Source organism: Lissotriton helveticus (genome assembly GCF_964261635.1).
Source record: "Lissotriton helveticus chromosome 1_1 unlocalized genomic scaffold, aLisHel1.1 SUPER_1_unloc_9, whole genome shotgun sequence".
Lineage (NCBI taxonomy): Eukaryota > Metazoa > Chordata > Amphibia > Caudata > Salamandridae > Lissotriton > Lissotriton helveticus.
The window spans coordinates 3,131,538-3,157,544 of NW_027611736.1; the positions used below are offsets into that span (position 1 = coordinate 3,131,538).

General features: G+C 45.8%; 1 pseudogene across 1 annotated transcript in view; it reads left to right on the forward strand.

The window, feature by feature from the left end:
* LOC144806610 (uncharacterized) overlaps positions 1–26,007 on the forward strand; it is a 69,410-nt pseudogene that overhangs the window by 38,878 nt on the left and 4,525 nt on the right. The window lies entirely within an intron of this gene.

Consider the following 26,007-nt stretch of genomic DNA (forward strand, 5'->3'; position numbering starts at 1 on the left):
GTAGACAAAGTCGTAGTCAACTGGAGATAACCCTTATAATCAATTCAATGAATCAATAATTATTAATATTTTAAACAAATTGTATCTCCATTCTGCCGACGCGTTTCGAACACCACACATAGGTTGTGAGTTCTCCTCAGGGCTTTGTCACTTCTATCTGCAAGTGTATAGAAAAAAGGAAAAACACCAAACGGTGTTTCAGTGTACATTCACTAGCCTCATTTAGCTGCATAGCTTGCATTATACAGCGTTTTAGTCCATATTACCTTTCCAGTGGCTGGGGTAGTCCTATGTTCGGTTTTTAGTATTTGGAGCTGTAATCTAAAGAATAAACCTAGTTTTAGAGCCAAAAACTGCCTGAGCCTTCCAGTTACTTACACAAAACACTGCGTGACATACCTTTATTGGATCTTGTGGGTGTGCCTATGAGCGTCTCCCTATGCCTCGGACACCCTTTTCACCTATGAGTAATGCAAAAGTATTTTAATATATACAGACTTTTGTAGTCTCCCAAATACATAAGGCGGTTCACAACTCTAGTCCTACCTTCATTAGGAGATCCGATCACTTCAGGAGCTAGTCACTCCTTGTTTAAAATAATTCCCGGGGTCAGGACAATCTGTAGGAAAAAATGAGTTCTAAGTACACTCATCACTACTTGAATCGAGCTTGGACTTGGAAATATAAAAATATATTCATGAAAGCACGTTTCGGAATACTACCCGGAGAATCTCATGCACTACCATGGAAAAAACTCAAAAATAACATATCATGTCGGTTGTGTAACACAGGAGAAGAAAACATTATACACCTATTGTGCCTCTGTCCGGAATTAAAAAACGAAAGACTAACACTGTTAAAAAGGTTATTCAATGAAAGATCAACAAGGACTTGTAGACAAGCACTGATCCAGTGTCTTTGCCCAGACGACATACCGATTAACTCTGCCTTCTCAAAATTCTTAGCATTTGCATGGAAAAAACTTGAACTTTTATAATATTAACTGTCATACCGTTCATATTTCTCTCTTCTATACTTTTAAACATATGAATTTACAAATTTAAAACAGTTTTATAATTCATGTGTACTATTTTAAAAAGTTTTATGCTTCATTTTTAAAATTATTTTCTTTTTATTGTATTATCATAATTGAAATGTTTATACTGTGCAATCATTCTTTGTAAAGATTTTAAATAATCAATCACTAAACATCATCATTACTGAGTTAAACATGCAGGAGCACCCTGTCACTTAGAACCTAGCACACTGTCTTCAGGATTGCAAAGGCCTGCTATTGGGGTGACTTATAGGTTTTAAGTGCAGTGACCCTAGATATAGGACTTTTATTTCTTTAGTAAGTGATGCAAGCACCAGCTTACACAGGCTGCAATGACAGGCCTGTAACTCCATTTTGAATGGTCTCTCATGGGTGGCACAATAAATGCTTCAGCCCATGGGAGACCTCTGGGGTACCTTATCCCTGGGTACATGGGTACCATATACTAGGGACTTACAAGGGTACCCCAGTATCCAATCTAAGTACTGAACACAACAGTTTAGGGAGAAAGCAGAGAGACTGGGGTCCCGATTAGTAGGATCCCAGTCAGACTAGTTAAAACCAGCTTAGCATCAAGGAAAAAGTGGCGGTAACCATAGAAGCAGATCCTACTTTCCTCCACCCAGCATAAGAATGTAGTGTGCTCCCATCCGAAGTATTATTTCACTGTGCAGAGAGCACTGCCTCAAACAACAGCAGATGCTGATTTGGCGGGATCTGTCACCTCCGAGCAGACCACAGCCTCCCGAGCAATGGTCTGAGTGGCAGTTAACGTAAGACATGCTCTCCTCCAAGTAAATGTGCATCTGTCACGTCGTGTCCTGTCGTGAAAATATCCAAATGGAAATGTTTCATTAAAAAAAGCTGTGTTTTTCCCCACAGTTGTAAGACCCTACTTCTTCAGAAACTTCTGCTGTCAAAAGATAAAAGTTTCTTCTTTGCCACTACATTTGTTTTTTTTCTAAAAGATACTCTGGATTAGAAACGTGCAACAGAAAACATCCTTCCCTATTGTAAGAGATCAGGCATCCCACTGACTACTATGAAAGAGAAAATGGAAAATAATCATAGATTTGAAGTGCTGTCAACTTAACCCCCTACAAAAGGCTTCATTCCCCAGCCCCATAATCGTAGCTTCCACGGGTCACATACAAGACCCAGTTTCTTTATTTTTTTACAATTGTATCTTTAACAAAAGGCAGCCAGTGCTATAACTGTTGAGAACAGCAATAAGGGTAGGTACACTTTACTGAAAAGCTTGTGTTGAGCATGAATGTTTGTTGTTTTGCAGCTGTTTTGTAAGGTTGTGTGTGGTTGTAAGTAACACCGTGTGGGAGACGTGGCAGTGCTCTGTCTGTGACATTATTAGGCAGGGGTTGTGTCCAACCTAAAGAGTGCAGGGCAACAATTTCATCTTTTTTTCGAAATCTATTGCATTACATGCAGATATCTGGGATAAAGTGTCACTCAAAGTGTCATCCACTTATTGAAATGTCACAAATGCACACACTGAAATGATGAAAATGTCACTCATCTGCAAACTGAAAACTTGGCAGCTTTGAATTAAATGAAACTATTTGAAACAAACCCGTTCCCTTCGGCCTACCAACAGTACAAACGCATGCCAGGGTCGTTAATATTCATGCGTCTTTTTGTATATTCGGACATTAGCACGTTACCCATCAATATATAAACAATTGTTTGATTTCTGTGATGCCTTACACCTAAGAATAGTGCTGGCGGCAACAACCCAGTCAAATACATACATGGAAGGGCAATATGGGTCAACAAAAGAAACAAAAAAGTCGCTAACCTATACACAAGAAAATATGTGGATCATATGTTGAAAAACAGGCTATAAAATACCATAGACAACAAATTAAAAAATGCAGTGGATATCAATTAAAAACAAAAGATAGAAAGATATATAAAAACAATATTCAAACTTATATGTCAGCATCAAAATTTTATAAAACTTAGACAATACAATTGCATATAGATTTAAAAACATCTCATTTTTGAAGTACATTATTATTAATTCTTATGGCTACAATTTATACATCACAAGAAAACTACAAAAAGGTTGACGCGGCGTTTCAGTGAGATGTAACTCCTTCACCTTCTTCAGGAGAGAGTTTTCTAAATAGAATTTCAATGTATCGAGGGTTTTATGTTACTTGATAGGAACGGAAGGAGGACTCTCATCTGTTTGGTTTAGAAAAATCACTAACCTTCATATTGGTAAATAATTCGTAGGAGCCACCGATGAAAAAGACGTGAATCGTATTAAAATTGAGACCACTTACAAACTGGTCAGTACTTAGCATAACCAGTGCGCTGTGATTTTGGCTGTGTTCATTTAAAAATGGTTGTTTTCAATAATTGAGGATGCTGGTTAGGTTGCTTGGCAATAATAAGACATTGAGGGTAAAATCCGATGTGAGATCTACGGCCTCCCTGCTCCATATGAACGTCTCCCGGGTCAGCCAAAATCACGGCACGCTATTATACAGAAGTCACAACTCCTCACTTTGCCTACCAGGCCTGAAGTCTGTTTCTGTCTGTTTACACAGAAAATCTCTACAGTGATTGCATTCATCAATTGCTGTTCTATAAAGTAAACATTTCCCATTTGCCATTTCCCAGAATGCATATCCAATCAATTTCTTTAATTGGAACGATTCATCATCTTTCATTTATATGCGTGCATATTTTGTATGTAGTTGACTAAAAAAGAAAACTAATAAAATAGATTTAGAATATTTTTCCTTGTTTCTGTTCTGCTGTGAGACATAGGGTGCATTTATGCATTACGGTATCCGCAGCCTCGAATTTCACTACATATTTTTGACTGTCTTCAGTGCAGGCCATATTTCATGGAATGCTAAGAGCTTAGCTTGTGTACCTGCCTAGAGCTGAAAGTAGTGTAACATCGTTCCTGGTAATTACAACATTAATACTGTTTATTTTGTGTGTGAAATAAGTAAAACTGGATTTTTTTTGCATCTCAATCTGAAAAATAAATTAGGAGAAACATGCCTGTCTCCGAGTCCCCATATGCTGCAGACTGTAACAAGGCAAAATGGACTTATTAGTAATTTAAATATAGCCTACATTTGAATTGATGAAAGATAAAGCTAGATTAATTTTTGCCAGTGCTTTAAATGGGAGGAAATTAGTGCAGGTGCTCATTCAAATGTGGTGAGTGGGCGGGTCTTGGGGCGGAGCTTAGGTGAAGACATGCCGATACTTCTTGACTTCTATACTACTTGCAGCACCTACCAAAACACATGAGAAATGTCTTACAATAAACAAAGAAGGTTTGTTAACTCATTACACAACAAAAGCCAAACGAGGTGATATTTTAACATTTCCTTGTTTTGTAATATTTGCAACATCAATACTGTTAATCCTTCCCAGTCCTGAGGCGGAAGCCGGGAGCTGGCGGTACTCGCATACTTTGCTCTAAGCACTTTTTAAAATTGTATTTCCATTGTGTGGTGTCACGTACTGTGTTTTTAAACACGGCTGGCATCTCGCCTGATACTCTGTATTGTAGCGCACAGCTGATTACAAACTGTCGCGCTTTCTCCTCTCTCACAAAGCGGCCGCCATCAGAGCAGGCGTGCGCGCTGACCACGCCCCCGTTGAGGCCACACCCCCTCCTCTTGACTACATAACCGCAGATCTTAGTAGCTGACAGACAATTCCTTCCCAGTCCTGAGGCGGAAGCCGGGAGCTGGCGGTACTCGCATACTTTGCTCTAAGCACTTTTTAAAATTGTATTTCCATTGTGTGGTGTCACGTACTGTGTTTTTAAACACGGCTGGCATCTTGCCTGATACTCTGTCTTGTAGCGCACAGCTGATTACAAACTGTCGCTCTTTCTCCTCTCTCACAAAGCGGCCGCCATCAGAGCAGGCGTGCGCGCTGACCACGCCCCCGTTGAGGCCACGCACCCTCCTCTGACTACATAACCGCAGATCTTAGTAGCTGACAGACAATTCCTTCCCAGTCCTGAGGCGGAAGCCGGGAGCTGGCGGTACTCGCATACTTTGCTCTAAGCACTTTTTAAAATTGTATTTCCATTGTGTGGTGTCACGTACTGTGTTTTTAAACACGGCTGGCATCTCGCCTGATACTCTGTCTTGTAGCGCACAGCTGATTACAAACTGTTGCGCTTTCTCCTCTCTCACAAAGCGGCCGCCATCAGAGCAGGCGTGCGCACTGACCACGCCCCTGTTGAGGCCACGCCCCCTCCTCTGACTACATAACCGCAGATCTTAGTAGCTGACAGACAATTCCTTCCCAGTCCTGAGGCGGAAGCCGGGAGCTGGCGGTACTCGCATACTTTGCTCTAAGCACTTTTTAAAATTGTATTTCCATTGTGTGGTGTCACGTACTGTGTTTTTAAACACGGCTGGCATCTCGCCTGATACTCTGTCTTGTAGCGCACAGCTGATTACAAACTGTCGCGCTTTCTCCTCTCTCACAAAGCGGCCGCCATCAGAGCAGGCGTGCGCGCTGACCACGCCCCCATTGAGGCCACACCCCCTTTTTTTTTCCGGGATAAATGTGCACGTACAGGAAGCGCAGCGGACGAGCGCAGCGGACAAGCACAGCGGGAGCGCCGTTTGCGCGCCGAAGGCGCACCTAAGGCAAGCCCGTCTGCGCCCGTCCTCGCCAAGACATCGCCTCTCGCCAGACCCCCTGCACAAAATCCCCAGCTTAGAGTCTGCTATGACAGAGAACATCTTTTCGCACTAAATACCAGCACAAGATGCGACAAGCTTGGAGGATGTCTCGGACAAACAGCCCTTCACTGTGAGTCCTGTAAATTTACTACACCGAAGCCTAGCCTAGCTAGCTGTATAGCGACGACACCTAAGCTTTCTCCCCTTCGGGTTCTCCAACTGAATGTCAGATCTCTCGCGAAGCATCATGCGGAAGTCCACACTCTTATAACGGACGAAAACCCTGACATTCTGTTCTTATGCGAAACCTGGCTTCATGATGACCAGACTAGCATTTTGAACCTTACGCTGCCCAATGGTTTCTCCGTAAAACTGGTTAACAGAGATTCCAGGGGCGGGGGAATAGCCGTTATATATCGAACTACGTACAACTGCTCCTTCACGAAAGAGGATATCTGGGGTTGCGAATGTGCACGATTCAAGATCGCCATTTGCCCTCAATTCACCCTCTCTGGGCTTTACATCTACCGACCACCAGGTCCTTTTGTCAGATTCATTGATGAACTCCTAGAAATATCCCACACCTTGGTAGTCTCTTCTCCCAATTTCACCATACTGGGTGATCTTAATCTCCACTTAGACTCCGTCACTGAACCCACCATTAAAAACCTGTTGGCCGACCTTACGGCCCTGCAGCTAAACTCCCTGGTCCACTCCCCCACTCACACTGCCAGGCACATATTAGATCCTATTTTTACCAACATTTTGGAAGCTAGTGCTGAGTCCCCTGAACCCATGGGTTGGAGCGACCACTTCCTCGTCAAACTTATCATTACGGCAAAAAAAACGCCCGCTAAAGTTGCGGCTAACCCCTGCCACAAACGGCCATGGCACAAATTCTCTTCAGAAGACCTCATTAAAAACCTAGGAGAATTCCATCCCCCCGACGAGAACAGAGATATTAATACAGCTTATGCTGCTTTCAATGACTGGATCGTGACAGGGCTTGATGCCTTAATTCCGGCTAAATGGACAAAAACTCGCAGCTCCCCCACCAACCCATGGTACAATGAAACGCTCAAAACCTTACGGAAGGATTGCAAGAAAGCTGAACGCGAATGGAGGAAAAACTACTTAGACAACGACAAAGCCCTTTACCTATCAAAACTACGCACGTATCACAAGGCAATACGCACCACCCGAGCTTCCTTTTACGCAAAGGAAATTAAACTAAGCACCAACCCCACCAAAACGATCTTTAAACTAGTTCAAAGCCTCCAAAAGGTCTCCAACACGGCCTCTGGCATTACCTCCTCGAAACAGTGCGAAGACCTTGCCACCTTTTTCATTGAGAAAGTGAGGAAAATTTATACTTCCTTTCCCCAAGATGAGCCTGTGCCCACCAACACCTCCAACTTTGCGGTGGACACGTCGAAACTGTCAAGAATACCTGACATATCCCTCGACGACCTTGCAAAACTGTGCAGACAGGTTAAGTCTGGTTCCCCCACAGACCCCATGAGACCAACTAAATTCTTGGACTCACTGGAATTCTTCCTTCCCTCGCTTTCCAGCCTACTCAATCTCTCCTTTTCCTCAGCTGTGGTTCCCACCTGCTGGAAATGTGCATGGGTTTCTCCCATTATTAAAAAACCCACATTAGATCCCACAAAACCAGAAAATTACAGACCCATCTCGCTGCTCCCCTGGACGTCCAAACTGGCTGAAGCCCATGTTAACAAAGTGCTATCCCATCATATGCTGCAAAACCTTGTCCTGGACCCTTCCCAAAACGGCTTCAGGCCAGGACACAGCACCGAGTGGGCCCTGTTGACCACCACAGAACACCTTCGGGGCGTCCTGGACGCTGGTCAAAGTGCCGCGCTGATCCTGTTGGATCTCAGCGCGGCCTTTGATACGGTCTCACACAACATCCTGTTGAATCGACTTGAGGCCATAGGGATCAACGAACTCGCCCTTGAGTGGTTCCGGTCCTTTCTAAAGGACAGGTCCTTTCAAGTTTCAGCCCCACCCTACATCTCCCAACCCCATCCCATCGAACAGGGAGTTCCCCAGGGATCGGCGCTTAGCCCATCCCTTTTCAATCTGTACGTCCAGCCTCTTGCAGCAGTGGCAAAAGAGTGGGACCTTACGCTTGTGTCGTATGCCGATGACACACAGCTGGTCATCACACTCTCTGAAGGCCCTTCTACCTCGGCCACTAATTTCAGGGATGGGCTAGCGGCAGTTGCACAGTGGATGACACGCAACTGCCTGCAGCTGAACGCCGGGAAAACGGAGGTGCTTCTCCTTGGCAAAAACCCTAGCTACTGGAGCGATCATTGGTGGCCCTCTTTGCTTGGTCCCACCCCCGTGCCAAAAAATTTTGTGAAGAACCTAGGTGTCTGGCTCGACTCCTCCCTCAACTTTCAGTCCCACACAAAGAAAGTGGCAGCTACGTGTGTGGGCCTAATGAGGAGTCTTAGCCCGATACTCGGTTTCTTCGACTCCAGAACCCGTCAACTTATCATCCAGTCCATGATTCTAGCCCGGCTGGACTATGCCAATGTGCTATTCTTGGGGGCAAATAAAGCAGAATTAGCACGGCTGCAGCACATTCAGAACTCGGCTGCCAGAGCTGTGGTTGGCCTCCCACGCAGGTGCTCTGCCAGAGCTACCATCCGTAATCTGCACTGGCTGCCAATTGAATCCCGAATTCATTTCAAAACCCTTACCACTGCATTCAAAATTCTTAACTCAGACTGCCCTGAACTCCTACGCCCGCTCCTTGTACCCTACACTCCTCAGCGTACCTTACGCTCACTGGGACAACACCTTGTGACGGTCCCCCGTTCCAGGCTTTGTAGAATGGGTGGACGTTCCTTCAAAGTCTTGGGGGCAAGACTTTGGAACTCCCTGCCTCCACATATCCGCACTCTAACCAACTTGACTGCCTTTCGAAAAGAACTAAAAACTCATCTCTTTTCCCTTATCTAGTCTTCTGTTGGCTATCCCCCCCATCCCCTCAGGTACTGGTTAGGTCAGCGCCGGGACGCTCCGTTGCTGGGGCAGCTGTTTGCGCTTTAACAATTGGATAACATAACATAACAATGCTATATATTCTCGAGTGACACAGAAAGAAACAAGAAGACGTGCACACACAAGCATTCCACACATTTCCTTTAATATATTTTTCAAGAGTGACTGCCTCATCACTGCTGTGAGCAGTCGCTCCCCTGGCTCCCTGCTCGAACTGCTTTGTGGTATCGTTATTCTGCGCTTGAAATTCCTGCTCAGACATTCACAACGCGATTATTGCACAGAGCTGCGCTTGAGATCTGGCTCCTTACTTTTAGCGCGTTATTTTGCATTGTGACGATTTGCTTTAAATGTGCCTCATTTTGTCTGCAGAGATCAATTGAAATTGTTGCGCTTTTAATTTGAGTGTGCCTTCGTTGCTCTCTTCTGTGGCGCTCTATTGGTAGTGCTTGGCGCTTTGCTGCTCGTGCTTTTCCACACGACGCCATTTGGTTGTTGTTGATTTTCCCTGCAAGGCCGTCCTCTAGAGCCCGCCCCGCCTCCCAGCTGAGCCCCCCTCGCCCCTCCCCCTCCACCCATTTATGCTAGTTGTACCCACGCGCCGAAGGTGCGCCAAAGGTAAGCCCGTCTACGCCCGTCCGCGCCTGGCCCGCGCCCAGCGCCAGACCCCCTGCCCCTCGTACCACCCACCCCTCCCGCATTACTTACGATGCCACCACCCTCCTAGCCCTTAACCCCGGCCGTTCCCCCAACTGCGTCCAAGCCGCTCCTGGACACACCCATGGACCCTTCTCCTGCAACTCCTGCAAGTTAGACGCCTCCAAGAACAACTCCTCATCTACGAACACACAACAGATATCCGACCCCAACCACCTACAATGCATCCTGCTCAACACCCGCTCGGTCCACAGGCACGCCATCGACCTCTGGAATCTACTAGACACCATCTCTCCGGACGTCGCCTTCCTAACAGAAACATGGATGAACGCCACATCAGCCCCAGACATCACCATTGCCATCCCGGAAGGCTACAAGATCATCCGCAAGAACCGTACCGGCCACACAGGAGGAGGCATCGCTATCGTCCACAAGAAATCCATCCGCATCTCTACCAGCTCAGACGTCAATCTCGCCAACTCTGAACACCTCCACTTCCAGATCCAGACCGACCCCATAACCACACTCAGAGGCACCCTCCTTTACAGGCCACCAGGACCCCGCGCACAATTTAGTGAAGACATCACGGACTTCATCACTCCGCACGCGCTCCCCTCCGAGAATTACATCCTTCTGGGAGACCTCAACTTTCACCTTGAAAAGGACAACGACCGCAACACCACCTCCCTTTTGGACAACCTGGCCAACCTCGGACTTAAACAACTGGTCACTACCCCCACTCACATCGCAGGCCACACACTCGACCCCATCTTCACCTCCAGCAAACATGTCTCCTTCAGCCACACCACAGCTCTCCTTTGGACTGACCACAGCTGCGTTCACTTTACCTACAACAAGCCCACACCCAACAACCACCCCCAACCCACTCTGCAAAGAAACTGGAACAAAATCACCATCGACCAGATCTCCTCATCGCTTCTTCAAAACCCCCCAGCCCACTCCTCAAACCCAGACCAAGCAGCCACCAACCTCACCCAATGGTTATCCAACAGCGCCGACATCCTAGCACCACTGAAAAAACGACAAATCAAACTAGGCAGCAAGAAGGCCTCCTGGTTCAACGATGATCTTAAGAAATCCAAGAAACTCTGTCGCTCCCTGGAGAAGGCCTGGAAAAAAGACCCAACCACCAGCACCAAGGACGCCTTCAAAAGCGCCACCCGCATTCACCACCGACTGATCCGGAATGCCAAGAAAGCCGCCTTCAAGGACCGACTAGATAACAACGCCCACAACAGCAAGGAATTATTCAACATCGTCAAGGAATTCACCAACCCCTCAGCCAACTCCAACGACATCACCCCCTCTCAAGCCCTCTGCGACTCCCTGGCCTCATTCTTCCACAATAAAATTGCTGACATCCACAACAGCTTCAACAACCGACCCGAAGACCAACCCACCCAACCCCCTGCAGGACCCCCACTCCCCCTGAACATCCTCAATGACTGGAAGCCAATCTCCACTGAGGACACCATCCGTCTGATGAACTCTATCCACTCAGGATCCCCCACAGACCCATGCCCGCACCACATCTTTAACAAAGCAAACTCCATTATAGCTCCGCACCTCCGAGACGTCATCAACTGCTCCCTCAACTCCGCAACCTTCCCGGAAAGCTGGAAACATGCCGAACTCAGCGCCCTCCTGAAGAAACCCACAGCTGACCCCACCGAACTCAAAAACTACCGCCCTATCTCACTCCTTCCATTCCCGGCCAAAGTCATCGAGAAAGCGATCAACAACCAGCTCGCCGCATTCCTCGAAACCAACAAATCCCTCGACTCCTCACAATCCGGCTTCCGAGCCAAGCACAGCACTGAAACCGCCCTCATCGCAGCAACAGACGACATTCGAACTCTACTGGACAACGGAGACACAGTCGCCCTCATCCTCCTCGACCTCTCCGCAGCCTTCGACACGGTCTGTCATAACACCCTTTTACAACGCCTCAGAAACGTCGGAATCCAAGGAAAAGCACTGGAATGGATCACCTCGTTACTCACCGGAAGAACTCAGAGAGTCCGCCTTCCACCATTCAAATCAGAGGCCACTGAAGTCATCTGCGGCGTACCACAAGGATCTTCACTCAGCCCCACCCTCTTCAACGTATACATGAGCCCTCTCGCGGCCATCGCACGCCAACATAACCTCAACATCATCTCCTACGCTGATGACACTCAACTGATCCTCTCACTCACCAAAGACCCTAACACCGCCAAAACCAACCTGCATGAAGGAATGAAAGAAGTAGCCGAATGGATGAATCACAGCCGTCTGAAATGTACTCAGACAAAACAGAAGTCCTCATCCTAGGCACCTCCCCCTCCGCCTGGGATGACTCTTGGTGGCCAGAGGCCCTTGGAAAAGCACCCATCCCGACGGACCACGCACGGAACTTGGGCGTCATCCTGGATTCCTCACTCTCGATGAACAGACAAGTCAACGCCGTTTCCTCATCTTGCTTCAACATTCTTAGCATGCTCAAAAAAACATTTCGCTGGATCCCCACCGACACTAGAAAAACAGTCACCCACGCTCTGGTCACGAGCCGTCTGGACTACGGAAACACCCTCTACGCCGGTACCACCGCAAAACTCCAGAAAAAACTCCAACGCATCCAGAACGCTTCAGCCAGGCTCATATTAGACATCCCGCGTAAAGATCACATCTCTGGACACCTGAAAAACCTCCACTGGCTCCCCGTCAATAAAAGGATTACTTTCCGGCTCCTAACCCACGCACACAAAGCGCTCTACGAAATCGGACCCGAATGCCTCAACACAAGACTGTCCTTCTACACCCCCTCCCGCCAACTACGATCCGCCAACCAAGCCCTTGCCACTGTACCTCGCATCAACAAAACCACAATGGGAGGTAGATCCTTCTCCTACCTGGCAGCTAAAACCTGGAACTCACTTCCCACTCACCTTCGCCTTACTCAGAACCACCTAGCATTCAGAAAGCAACTTAAAACATGGATATTTGACAAGTAATTCCCCACCCTTCTCCAAGCGCCTTGAGACCCTCTGGGTATGTAGAGCGCTATATAAATTTATTGACTTGACTTGATTTGACTATTTGCTCCCCCTTTCTCTCATATTTCTCTCACGCAAAAACAATCACAGGCAAGCAGACAAACATAAGCAGACACTTACACAAAAGAATCAGGTGGAATTCAAGCCATTTGAGCCTCGTTACATCCCATGGCTTTCTGAATAGCGCTGTCACCGGGCTGCCTCGATTTCTGTGTTTGCAACACAGCATGATGGCGAACACCCGGACGGTATGCAAATGAGCCCAAGCTGAATCGGGGGCTCGGCTCAGGTCTACAGAAGTGCCTTGGCTGTCAGAGAGAGGCCGCCAGCACCAGCGTTTCATGAGTACCAGTACTCTCCTCGGCAGTAGAGACGGGCTGGTACTCAGAGTGATAAAACTAAGAAGTGCCGGTACTCAGAGTGATAAAACTAAGAAGTGCCGGTACTCAGTACCTGTGAGCACCGGCCCATTTAAAGCAGTGATTTTAGCTTGAATGAAATGGGAGTGTCCCATGTAAATTGAAAGTGTTCGATTCTCTATAGGGTGTGTTCCTGCAGAAGCCACAATAATACATGGGATACCTACACACCATGCACATACGTTGTACTCTTAAGCAGCTTCATCTTGGGACTTGCTGAGCGATGTGTTTGATCCCTTCTTTACTCTCAGCAGATGCAGAAAATGATGCTCTTGTCTAGTTCCAGAATAACAACGAGTGCGGCCCCCTTGGGCTGCTTAGCTGTAGAATTTAATAATATCCTGTCTGCAGTGAGACACAGATCTCTGTCCTCAGAATACAAGTGCCAAGTGCGGGTGAATCTGTTTTGATTTCAGATTCCACTGGGACGGACCCTAGCGGGCATGAATGAATGAATGAATGGACACGTGAAAAGCGCATGGGTACCAAAGGCCTCACACCGCTAGAGAGTGCATGGGAGTCTGTCTGCCAGTGCTGGGAGCTGCTCAGCCGTGGGGCTGCAGGATCACTTTCATGAAAACATCCTGCCTGCAAACAGAAACTCCTTGCCACACTTCAGCGTGACCCTTGACCTTCTCAATGCTGGTGGTCACCAGTGCAGCGCATGGACTTTACTGTATCACTCTGACTGGGGCGGGCATGGCAAGTTACCAGAAAGCTGTCGCCTCTTAGTGGTCACTCTGATCCAGCGTGGTAACAGCTGGGTGGACGCCCTGTCGTAAAACAACAACAGGGAAGGCAAAGGTGGTGCTGAATACAGGACCTGGAATTGTTTGTGACACAGACGCCCTCAAGCTCAGCTAGAATCATTGATTCACCTGCAGGCACCAACATTCCTTTATGAGGCCCTGCAGTGTAAACAGTCACTGCCACGCGAGGCAGCAGGCTGTTGACTCAGCGCAGGCCAGGATGAGCAGGCAATACTGTGCAGCTGAACCAATAGAGAGCGCCTCGTGCCGGGGTCAAGAGCACGATACAGGCAGGCTGATGCATGTTAGTGTAGTGAGGCAGTCACCAGCGTGAACATGCGTGAGTCTAACGCCGGATGCGTGACCTTGGTCAGGGCTGCCCCTGCGCTCAGTCCAAACACTCCCGATTACCCAAGGTTCCAAGCGGCCACTTCACAATATTTTGGGCCTGGAGGCTCGAGGAAAAAAAAGACGAGCAGACTCTGATCTATCTGGACCCACTTCCAGCCTCTGTCATTCCCACAGCTGTGCTGACATTATCAACACAACTGTAACTTCCACGTGACACGAGACTCTCCTGTAAAGCGCTCGAGCACCGCTGGGTGACGTCCGCGGTGTTGATATAAAATAAATACATACATAAACAGATAGCATTGGCAGCGCCTCTTAGACAGATACACTATCATTGTGCAGAATAGTGTCACCGGCTCCGCGCATGCGCACCGCTGCTGCAAGTGTTTCCAAGATCTGAGCATGCGCAGAACAACAGGAAGGATGAGGTCATTGAGAACGGGTGGAACGGCAGTGAGTGTAACAAGAATCTGGGCATGCGCAGTACAGAAGAATGGGCCACTTTGAAAGCTGGGCATGCGTCAGAACCGTGAGCGATTAGTGTGCCGTATTATGGACATGCGCAGTACAACAGGAAGCAGGGGGTCTCCGAGAACACGTAGAACAGCAGGGAGCGTAACAACAATCTGGGCATGCGCAGTACAACGGTCCCAAGTCTACGAGACAGGGGCATGCGCAGTAGAACCGCCGAATGGTTAGTATTCCGTATTATACATATGCGCAGTACAATCATGACAGAATAGAATACCATATTGTGGAGCTGCGCACTACAATCATGAATGATTAGTATATTTGCGCTAGACATGCGCAATACAGCCGTGAGGGACCCAAACCATGCAGTGAACATGCGCAGTACAGCCATCAGTGAGTAGTGTTCCTGTTGTGCGCATGCACAATACAATCGTGAAGGAATAGTGCACAGCTCTTGTTTACATTCAGGAGGGACAGGAAAAGGCACCAACGAAATGGAGAATATCTGTGGAGACGCCAAAAAGCGGGAACTCCAGCACAACTGAAAGAATAGACAAAGCTAGAGGTTAATAAGCCGGCTGTGGGCTCTGAAAAGGGGCATTCTGACCTCCATTGGTGTGGAACTATTTTTTTTATTTTGTTGCATGTTTTTATATCGCGCGAACTCGACCCGCAGATATTGTAGCGCTCTACATGAGCACCGTATTTACATGACACATTCAGGCGCGGGGAGATGAAGTGATTTGCCCAGAATCACAAGATGTGGACGCGACCCGAGGCTCGAACCAGGGCGTTTATGCCGACTGACCACATCCTTGAGTCATTCTCCCACCTCGCCACCAAGACATGGAACACTCTCCCCATCCACCTACGGCACATCCAAGACCTGCTGACCTTCAGGAGGACACTCAAGACCGGGCGCGTCGAGCAGTAGCAGCGTCTGCCCATCTCCCAGCGCCTTGAGACCCTCGCAGGTGAGTTCCGCGCTTTACAAATGCTAGGATTGATCGATTGATTGATTTCTGATTCCGGCTTGAGAACTGTCTGGAAAGGCCCCTCCATGCCATTGTCTTGTCTTAAAGTGTACTGAGCGGTATATCAGTTTGGGTTGTTATCGGAATTTGGTAAGTCCCAGAGCAGCGCCGTCGACACTACTTGCAGAAGGCGCTGCACAATTTGTGATAACACAACAGAGAGACCTACGCTGCCGGGGTTTTCACTCAAACTCCGTAAGTTACCTACCAGTCATGCATCCTCTTTTGTAGGAAGCATTTTCCAGTCGTTCCTAAGGCCTTTCACCTGAAGAGCTGTCATTTATTTGGCTGCTCATGTCATATGTTTTTGGGGCCTCCCAGCTTGAGTCTTTTGTACACCGCTTGTCCAAAGGACTGTGCAGTGTTTCTTGTTCTTTGAGCCGCCCGCCTCCGAATGGCTTAGAGTTGTTTCACCTTATGTTGGCTCTGCCGCCTGGAGAGTTTACTCTACTTCTGTCAGGCTTCTTACCTGGACAGTATTATCCGCTTCTGCTAGACTTGTGATGTTTGGTTCTGCCATGACATGCTGTTCATTCTTCCAGGCCTGTAACCTGTACTCTTATTTATTTCTTCAGTACCCATTAATAGATTGTGTTTGGCTCAAGGTTTTTGCACCTGGGGTATTTTCCAAACAACACCTGCAACTTTAACGGAATACTGTCCCATAGCATAGGTCTGTCTTCCACCGTGTCTTCTGTTTCCAAAGGCCTTGCGACTGGCAACATGGTGATTTCTGTAGTCTTGTTAAGGATGGAGTGTTGATAATTTCTTCAGGCCGCTCGTATTTAGTATACTCACATTCACTACATTTATGTGGCTTTCCACAACAGTTATACAGCACCAAAGTAACAAACTATGTGGCCAATTTGAGTAAATTACGCGGCTACAAGAGGCCAATGATGTGAAGCATATTACCATTAAGTAACTATTCAGAACCGCTTGGTGTGTTTGGTATTCTTCTCAACTCTGAATGCCTTGTTGAATAACAATGATGCGAATTTGAGTGTATATTAAAAGTGAACAAATGATAATGAATTCCTGTGAACTCGATGTGCCATGGGGGGGTAGGCCTGGAGGGAGGCCACGAGGAGTGTGGGCACGTGCAAGGGGGGAGTTATGGGCCCTCAGACAGACCGTGTCACGATGGGGGAGATGGTGCACAGGCGGTTTTGGAAGCCCGCAGTGGCATTGTGGCTTATGGGTGTCAGGCTGCAAACACCGTCACTTTTGATTCGACAGTGGTCTATGTTTTATGGTCAGAGTAGCACCCTAGAGCTAAGCTTCACTGTTTTGCAGAATGCATGTGGCGCAGTTGTTGCAGTGCCCGGAAGGGGTTGGAGAGCTTTGGTGGTCGGTGAAACAGGGGTTGAGTTGAGTCAGTGGTTCCTCACCCTCTGCATTTCTGGTGCATCTGGGTTGGGGTTTGCGGTGCCAGACGTGGGGGTGCTGCGCCCATGAGTGGGCCCAGGGAAGCCTGCGTTTGGATTGTTGGTGTGGCCTACTAGTGGGTTCAGTCACAGGCACTAGGCACTTTGCAGGTGCGATGGCAGCGCAGGACATGGCTTTGCCTCCTTACCAGGGATGACGTCGCAGTGGATGGTGGTTGGTGTTTGTGGTGCTAGAACCGGAGGTGGAGTGGATGTGGGCTGCGTGGCTTGTCCATGTGTTGATGGTGTAGTGCTGGTCACTCAGGGTTGGTGGCTTTGGACAAGCGCTGAAGTTCCTTGGAGGGGAGCTTTGGGGTTGCTCTGGCAGGAGGGGCGGCTGGTGCAATGTGAGGTGGCAGTATTGTATGATATTGCTGGGAGGCGTTATCAGGCAATACTACCACGATACACAGGAGAGGAGCGCAGAATTACACTTAGCTTGGTCCGGGTAGTACGTCACAGAGCAGTCAGGCACACTTAGTAACATGTGTTGAGCATTTCACAGTACCAGCATTGACATAAGTAAATGCCGCCACTCGAAAGAACTACGCACACCAATGTAGACAAAAAATAGATTATATTATTAGATAATTTTAGACACTAAAACAAACTTTGAATCTTGAAGATACCTTGAGTTGTACATTTAAAAAGCGTTTAAAAATCATTTCAATAAAAACTGTCAAATTTCCACCTTTGAAGCTCGGGGTGAAGGTCATTGAGAATATTTACCTCTAATTACTGAAAATCTTGAAGAGCCCTGGGCTGGATCCTCTTGGAGTGGAAGGAAAAAACAAAGACCAGGCTGACTCGGGCTCTCATTGTGCCAACGTCGAGGCATTTGAGCATCATTACATTTCATGGTATGCAATTCAGACCACAAGATGCATAAGAACAAACATGCCAGCTGGCAAGATGGCTCAGTGAGTCGAAAGCCCGAGGGCAGAGTTGTAAAGTGGAGGTCTCGCTCAGGTGTGAGGTCTGCGTTCTTGTGCTCCCCTCGCACCCGTGTGCCTCGGCTCATTGGAGAGGAGGGGAGGCGCAGATGCTGTTCATAGGGGTTCAGGCACTGCTGAAGTGGCAGAGGCTGACCTCTTGAAACAGCTCAGCTGCTTGTAATGTACGTGCTCTGGCGAACACTGGTAAAGGAGCCCATGATGCCTACGCTTTGGCACCTTTTGGGGAGTCAGGCTGTTTGCACTGTCCCTGCTACATGAAAACCGGCCCTAGGAGGTGCCCGGCTGCTCGTAAAGCTTGTGCTGCTCCCTGTGAAGCAAGGCTGCTTGTTATTTCTGTCTACCCCTTCTAAGATTGCTGGGCTCTCAGGCTTATAAGCAGCTACCACATTTGGGTTAACTGTATCAAAACCCACAAAAACACACCCTGTTCTTTTGGGGCAGCTCCATGCCTGGTGCTTCAACAATAAAAGCACTACATCTGCCACACACCTACAACATCGCGTTCCCTCCTCAATATTCGCTTCTATCACCTAATGCCCGCTGCACCTCTACCCATGCCCCATTGTGCCATCTCACCTCAGCACCATACAATATGCAATGGCACCCACTTCCTGCAGAGTATGCTATGCTCTCCAAACACAATCGCAGGCAGCCCACCCCTCTCCCCTGGACCAGCCAAAAGTTCAGAAAAAATACCCCGTTCTCGTCAAGATGCTGTCACTGGTTCCGGCTGCTCTCAAAAGCGTGTTAGTGCCCCGAGGCGTGCTTCAACTCGCTGTTTTGGGGTGTCAAATTGTTACAAATTAGGTAATATTAACCTGTTAAAATTCCAACGTTGTAAGGTAATACTGACACAAAATGTGCCGCATTATGCTGCAGAATTTGCCTTTTCTTTGTGCCTAATTTAGTTAGACCTAACGCATAACTTGGCCCTCCCCTGCCGCATACTTTCAGTGACCCTACTCATACGTAATGTAAATACCAACTCTGGGGCGCCCACCATTTTAAATGCTGCAGCCCTGTCACTGCACCACCTGTTGTGCACTCCTGAACTGCACCTATGTGTCCTTGAAGTGAGCACGGCTTGCATACAACAACCCCAAATTAATGTCACAAAATACCCATAATCCAACACAGCCGTTAATGAGTTAAAAAAGGAATTTTCCTCTAGGCGCTGCAATTTAACATGACGCAGGCCACAGCATTGCTGCGCGCTTCTTAAGTATTCACCTATCACTTCTAAGTTTAGAAAACGTAGGACATACATTAAATGCAAAAATTAATTAAATTCCCTGCTTTGTGGGTGAGAACCTACTTTCTATGGATATTTATTTGTCTATCTGTTTGTGTCTTCTACAGTTTCTATAGTCCCACTATGTCTGCTGGTTTATATGTTGTGGCTCTGATCTTCAAAAAAGAAGTTCACAAACAAGGTTTAGACATGGCATGAAATTACAATTAGGCTTAAGTTCTGTGAAAGTAAGATTCAGAACAGGGGATTCGATATAATGTCAGCCTACTTACTGCAAAGAAAAATCATAGAATGAAGCACATACTTCGCACAGCATTGCTGGCCTCCTTCTGCCTCCCCTCCACTCCCATTCCTGCCTTTCTATGATACAATCCTCTAGTCTTCTTTTCTCTCTCATTATTCTCCACAACATCCACTCTCTAATGCCTTATGTTCTTCCTCTTCATCAGCTATTACTTGCTTACAGTCACTTCATTCCTCTCTCCTTCTCTTACTTCACTCCTTTCTCTTCTCCTGTCCTCCTTCCCTTCTCCTCATTACTTACATCACCTCGACCCCACTCTCTTTTTCGCCTCATACTCCCTCTCTTTCGCGTTCACTGATTCCTTCTTTTGTCTCCTTTCATTGTTTTCCTTCATACACAAACTACCTATCCCTCTCATTCTTACTTTCTATCTATTTTATACAGCTCTCAGCCCTATCTATTCACCTTACCACATATTGACAATACACAAATAACACTACATACCACAGAATTCCACCTCACACAATTCAACAACTAACAATTCCAATTCAAGCCACATAATTCTACTTCAAACTACATACATCCACTCCACTCCAAACAACTAAACATAAATAAAAAACAACATCATTTACAACGTCAAAAATTCAAACTTCCACAAATGCGAGACCGAATGCATTGCAAATGCTTGTTTTTCTTTACAGGAAATCTTGTTTCTTTGTGAAACTCTCCTATACATATAGTGGAGAAGCGTGGCTCAATGGTTAGAGCGTCAGACCCTGATGCAGAGGTCTGGTCCAGCACCAGGGTTCAATTCCCGCCTCGGCGGGTCTTGGGCTCAATGCCCTCGGACCTGATAATTCTCGCCTCGGTGCCTATTCTAATCATGGGTCCCACTCTGCAACTCTGGGCAATAGCTGGCTTAATCCCCACAACGGCCCCAACAGCGCTGGGATGCCTGGCTTCACCTTGGGGGTGCCCAGGAGTGGACATTTCAAAGGGAAAAGGGTTCCACAGCGGTATGTGTACAGCGCCAGGAAACCCCAGTTGGAGTATCAGTGCGCTTTACAAGTACAAATTCATTTCATTTCATACATGATGTGGAAAGCTTTGAGAATTTGGGATATGAGCACAGTGTGAGTTTATTAGACATATCATAAGATATAAAATGTTGGTTTTCATTTCAGATATTGTATGTCTGAATACTTGTGATACCTTTAGGCACAGGATGTCTGCCTTGGAATGAGCTATTTCTTCCACCTAGGTAAGAGGTATAAATTGAACATTAGTCACTATTTTGAGTAATAGGAGTAGTTGTGTGGCTTTCTTTTGCTATTTGATTTAAATATTCACTTTTTACAATCTGTTTATGGATAACTGTTCTCCTAACACAGGTGTTCTCTTCAGTGGTCACTAGGTGTCTTCTCTTTGGTATTGAATGACGCACTACTCAAACTCTTTCCTTATGATGGTTTCTCTTGTTTGTGGTTGCACGGTTCTTAACTATAATTTTAATCTCAAGAAATAACACACACTTTTGTGCACTAGGGATACAGTGGTTGATTACTACATGAGAATGAGATTATGTGCTCAAGTATGTTTTTACTCTGTTTACTAGAGGCCCTGCTGAAGTTGATGGTAGATATACCATATTGAAGAAACACGAGTTGGCTACAAAGGTTATCAAGACTGCTGGATGCATGTGGAAATATGAAATAAAGCACTACTGATTACACTGGACATTGGACTGTAGGACATTGAATAACTCTTAATTTTGGTGTTCAGGGGATCTTATAATTTAGTGTCGGAAGTCCTGGCTCCCTATTGGAGTGTTTGGTGGCCACATCTTCTCCTTGGAGCACCTCTATGAATTAGCTGTTTCAGATAAATTGGGTACACACATGTTTGCGCAATCTTATGACCTTGCCACTTGTCTATCTTAAGTTGTATGCTGTAACTTTCATTCGTTGTTTCTTAGTTCTGCTAATTTCACAAAACTATATTGATTACCTCTTGCTGCTTTTAGGTTTATCAGTTAATTCAATATCATCCATGTGTGAGTGTGGCTAAAGTATCTGTTCTCCTGCAGATTGGTACGCCTGATTTTAGGAGTGTCAGCTGAGGTATACTTTCAGGATAACAAGCAAGTTAGTAGCATCTAATGGGGAAGTGGAAATGGCAAAAAAAGAATCACTGACATTATTTATGTTTTTCTTGTTCAGATATGATCTACTGTCTGAAGGGTGGCTGACTCACAAACCTTCAGATGCTAAGGATTGCTGACTTACAACCCTTCAGATGCTAAGGATTGCTGACTCACAAGCCTTCAGATGCTAAGGATTGCTGACTCACAAGCCTTCAAATGCTAAGGATTGCTGACTCACAAACCTTCAGATGCTAAGGATTGCTGACTCACAAACCTTCAGATGCTAAGGATTGCTGACTCACAAGCCTTCAGATGCTAAGGATTGCTGACTCACAAACCATCAGATGCTAAGGATTGCTGACTCACAAAACTTCAGATGCTAAGAATTAATGACTCACAAGTTCTCAGTTGCTGATTCACAGGTTCCTAGTGCTGAGGATTGTTTTCAGGAGCTAAAGGTTACTGACTGGTTACCAGAAGGCCAGGTCCGTCAGTTAGAATTGCGAGTGTCACCAAAGATGTGTCTTCTCCGTGAACATCTGCAAGGGTTGACACAGATGTCACTATCGCTGTGTCTTGAATACTAAACCATGTTCAAATTTGCCACCTGTCTCACTGGTTCTGTTTCCTCCTATGGGATTGATAGTTCTCGCTAGAACAGAGCAGATTTAGAGGAACCCACTGCCACATGACATTTATTAGAATCAGTATATCCTCTTCTAAAAAGCCACAAGCAGAACAAGGTCCAGGCGGGTGGACCATGCAATGATCTTCCATGAAGCAGATCGTTGCCATGCTGACCAATTCATAACAGGCAGGAAGCGGCCAAATGATCTGACAGTACCAGTTGGAACCAGGCACTCTCTGGTGAATAAGCCACTGACAGTAATCTCTCTTCACATTGGCTGAGAGTGTAGTGCCAGCACTGAGACAGCAGAACTTTTTCACTCGGCTCAATCCAACCTTGCAATAAAGCGAGAATTAATCGAAAAATGTTAGTGTAACACATGAGACTTGTCCTTACGGCAAAATGTCTGTATGACCACTATAAATATTTGTATTTTCACTTGAATGCATGTACTACAAATATGCTTCATAAGGCCAATTTTAATATTGATAAATATTGGATCCATGGAAGACACAATTTGTAATTTACAGGTATCAATTGCAGAGTAGTAGCAAAAGTCACCACGTTTTGTGACATTAAGACTGCGCTGTTGAATAAACCCCGGGTCCATTGCCACCCATTAAATTTGTAATCGTTCCGTAAAAGTTCCTTTTGATGCTGAGCCTAACTTTGTTCTCAAATGATTATTTTGATTAACTGTACCACATATTTTTTCTCAGTTTTGAGTGGTCACATTCTTGGAAGCAGTTTAATTACATTTCAACTGAGCTCTAAAGAAGTACAGTAATTACAACTGTAATTACAAATTTTCCCTGTGGTCAAGTTCATGGAGACACCAGCAGTTCTACTTTTCCCCTAGAAGTGGTTAATCTAGTTACAAACTGTTTAGCATAACATTCAAAGAAATCAGCACAGTTGATGGCCTGGGTCTTGCCAGCTGCTTGCTCCAGAGCAGGTATATGGACTGCACCCCAGCTTCGTGTGAGCTTCATGGGTAAAGTACAGCCCTGGCACGTGCCCTGCAGGATCTAGCGTGTGCAGCATAGGCGCTGTCATTCTCCATCCTTTTCCTGAGATTTGATTAGGACGAGCCTTATGGTTTTACTTTGCGAAGTGGCAGTTTTCACTGTCTTTCTGGATTACAGGTGGTTGTTGATGGTTCTTGGACATGAGATCCGGAGCTCAGCTGCCTGTAGGGAAGCGGAGGTTCACACCATGCATTCTTCTTGTAAATGACGATCAGTTGTGGTGCCAGTCTAGACCGGAGTGTTGTGTTCTGTACACAACTTTTAAGCCTGTAAGGTGGATGATTCTTTGTCACAGGTGCCTCTATGCTTTAAACAGAGACTCAGCAAAGATGAACATCTAAGGATGTGAAGGCAATGAAGAGATTTTCTTTCCATAGATGATCTGGTAGTAGTTGTATAACCACTGTGTTTTTAGTACTTTGTAACATTATTGATAGGGAGAGTGAAGCTCCATAGTAGAGTCAGTTCAGAAAATCAGGACGTGAAAGGATGACAGGTGGTCACCTGGACCTTCTGAGGGAACCCTAGCTCAGGTTAGATTAGTCTTATGGTTCACATAGGATCAAAAGTGCTTCTCATCATTTGGTGTACTCGCAGAGCCTGGGAAATCCACGATCTTTTAGGAGTTACTCTAACTTCCTGAGGTCTGAGCAACCTAGAGGATGGTAGTTCTCCCAGTGTCTGCATGTGAGGATCTCTGTTGTGGATGAGTTGAGTTTAACTTCACTAGTCACATCCATTGGTCGATGCCTTGAACATAGTCATCTACACATGAGCTATTCAGACTGCTCAGACTCCCCAGTTTCAGAGGGATTGGTGTGTCATCTGCTTGGCTGCAGCACGCCCGGTTGCAATGTTTGAGGTAGGCCTTGAGAAAAGTAGAGCAATGATTGCTCTTTGGAGGTATACCTCCTGCTTTGATGTTGATATGATGTTGACATGAATAAAGAAAGCCAGGTAATGCTCATGTTGTCAGTGAGGTAAGACATTGTGATAAAATGTGCTTAACATGGCAAATAAGCCCAGTAGAAAAAGTATAGGAGTATCATTCTTCCAAACTGTGGTTGTGCGGTCGGCCACGTTAGAGATCAGAGCAGATTCAATGTCTACCCAAGGGTGGATCCCAGTTTATTGGTTTGATGGTGATGTGTTTACTACAAGGACATTTCAGATCAGTTGGCTAAGAAATTAGCCATTTGAGATTTTCCATATGTGCTTGGTGGTATATTAAAGAATGCTGTCCACATGAGGTAAACTTGAATTATTTTGTGAGCATTCATGTTTGCGATCAGCATTGCTCGAGTGAATCAGCAGCTGCCTAGTCAATTCAGACATACAGATTCCATGAATTAGAACCCGCCTACATCACTATGTAAGTCATATGATTAAAGACCCAACAGTATGTATGATATCTTGGGAATACTGACTGCCTCTGGATGCTTGTTTTATTTATTTACAACATATATGTACATTTAGTTTCCACATACAAACCCCACAACTTTAGAAGTAATCTCTTGTAAAACTTGTGTTTGAGCGTCCTTCAGCTCCTTTTTTCACTTTGATGCACAGTACTTACAGCCAAACCTGAAATTCAACTTCGAGTCTGACTTCCCTTCTCACATCTCAAAAGGCTACCGCTCTGCATTGAATATGCTCATAGATATTGTATATTTCTGCTCATTTACATGCAGTAACAAACTCCCATTTTTATTTTGCAGGTCACTGAAGTATGATTAAAAAGGGAAGCGTAATTTAATAACATGAAGCGAAAATCACCACACTGAAGAGGTTTATGTTGAAGAGGTGAAAATGTCTCAGAGCCCCAATAACTAAACAGTACCAAGAAGCCGAGGAGGAAACAGAAGTAGAGAACCCTACTGAAAGTGAAATTGATATCACTAATTCTAAGCATTCATTATATATTGCTGAACAACAATTTCTTTTATCGCAAACGTAGGTTATTAGGGTTATACAGCTCCAGAAATGAAAATGAGTAAATTAATGTCCAGACAGGTCGACTGAAAATAACCTCTTTTGTAAACTCAGTCTACATAAGGAAAGCCCTGGAGAAAAACCAAGCCATATCCGTGCATAGAACTTGAGAATTCTTGTCAGAAAGACCAATCACCTCAACGGTAGTGAACACTCTTTAGTCGGAAGAAGTAAAGAAATCCCTGGTACAAAAGAAACACACCTGGTGGAAAAGAAAGTACAAAGAAAGTCATTGTAAAAGGTCCTTTCCAGTTTCTAGCAAAAGCAATGAAGTTTGCCAAAGTTTGTTTCAGCCATGCTAAACATTGAAATGTGACACCACCAGTGCTCAGGTGCTAGCCACTGCTCTGGAGACCACACACTGGGCATTGAAGAAAAACAATATTCTGCTACCGAGAAATGTGTAATGTAATCTTCCTTCCTTTGCACATGAATAGCCTACACTAAATCAAGATAATAAGTTTGTCAGTGTTTTATAACCTGACAAATAAATGTTAGTAAAGCTCCAGTCAAAAAGTGAACCTAACTCTGCCGGACAGGCTTCATATAGACATAACATGGAGACCATATCTCCATGAGAGAAATTTTGAAAGGTTCAATAGATTAGCCTAATTTGCTTAAAGAGGTCACAACACTACAAGTCTAGATAGATTTTCTAGTAGACTCAATACAAGTGTTAAGAATAACACGTGAAGCACATTGAGAGGTTTCGGCTAACAATTATTTAAACGTCCGGATTTTGAAATCGGGTAAAGACTTAATCTGCTGTGTACTCAAGAAAAAACTAACCTGGAGACAATAACCCAAGAA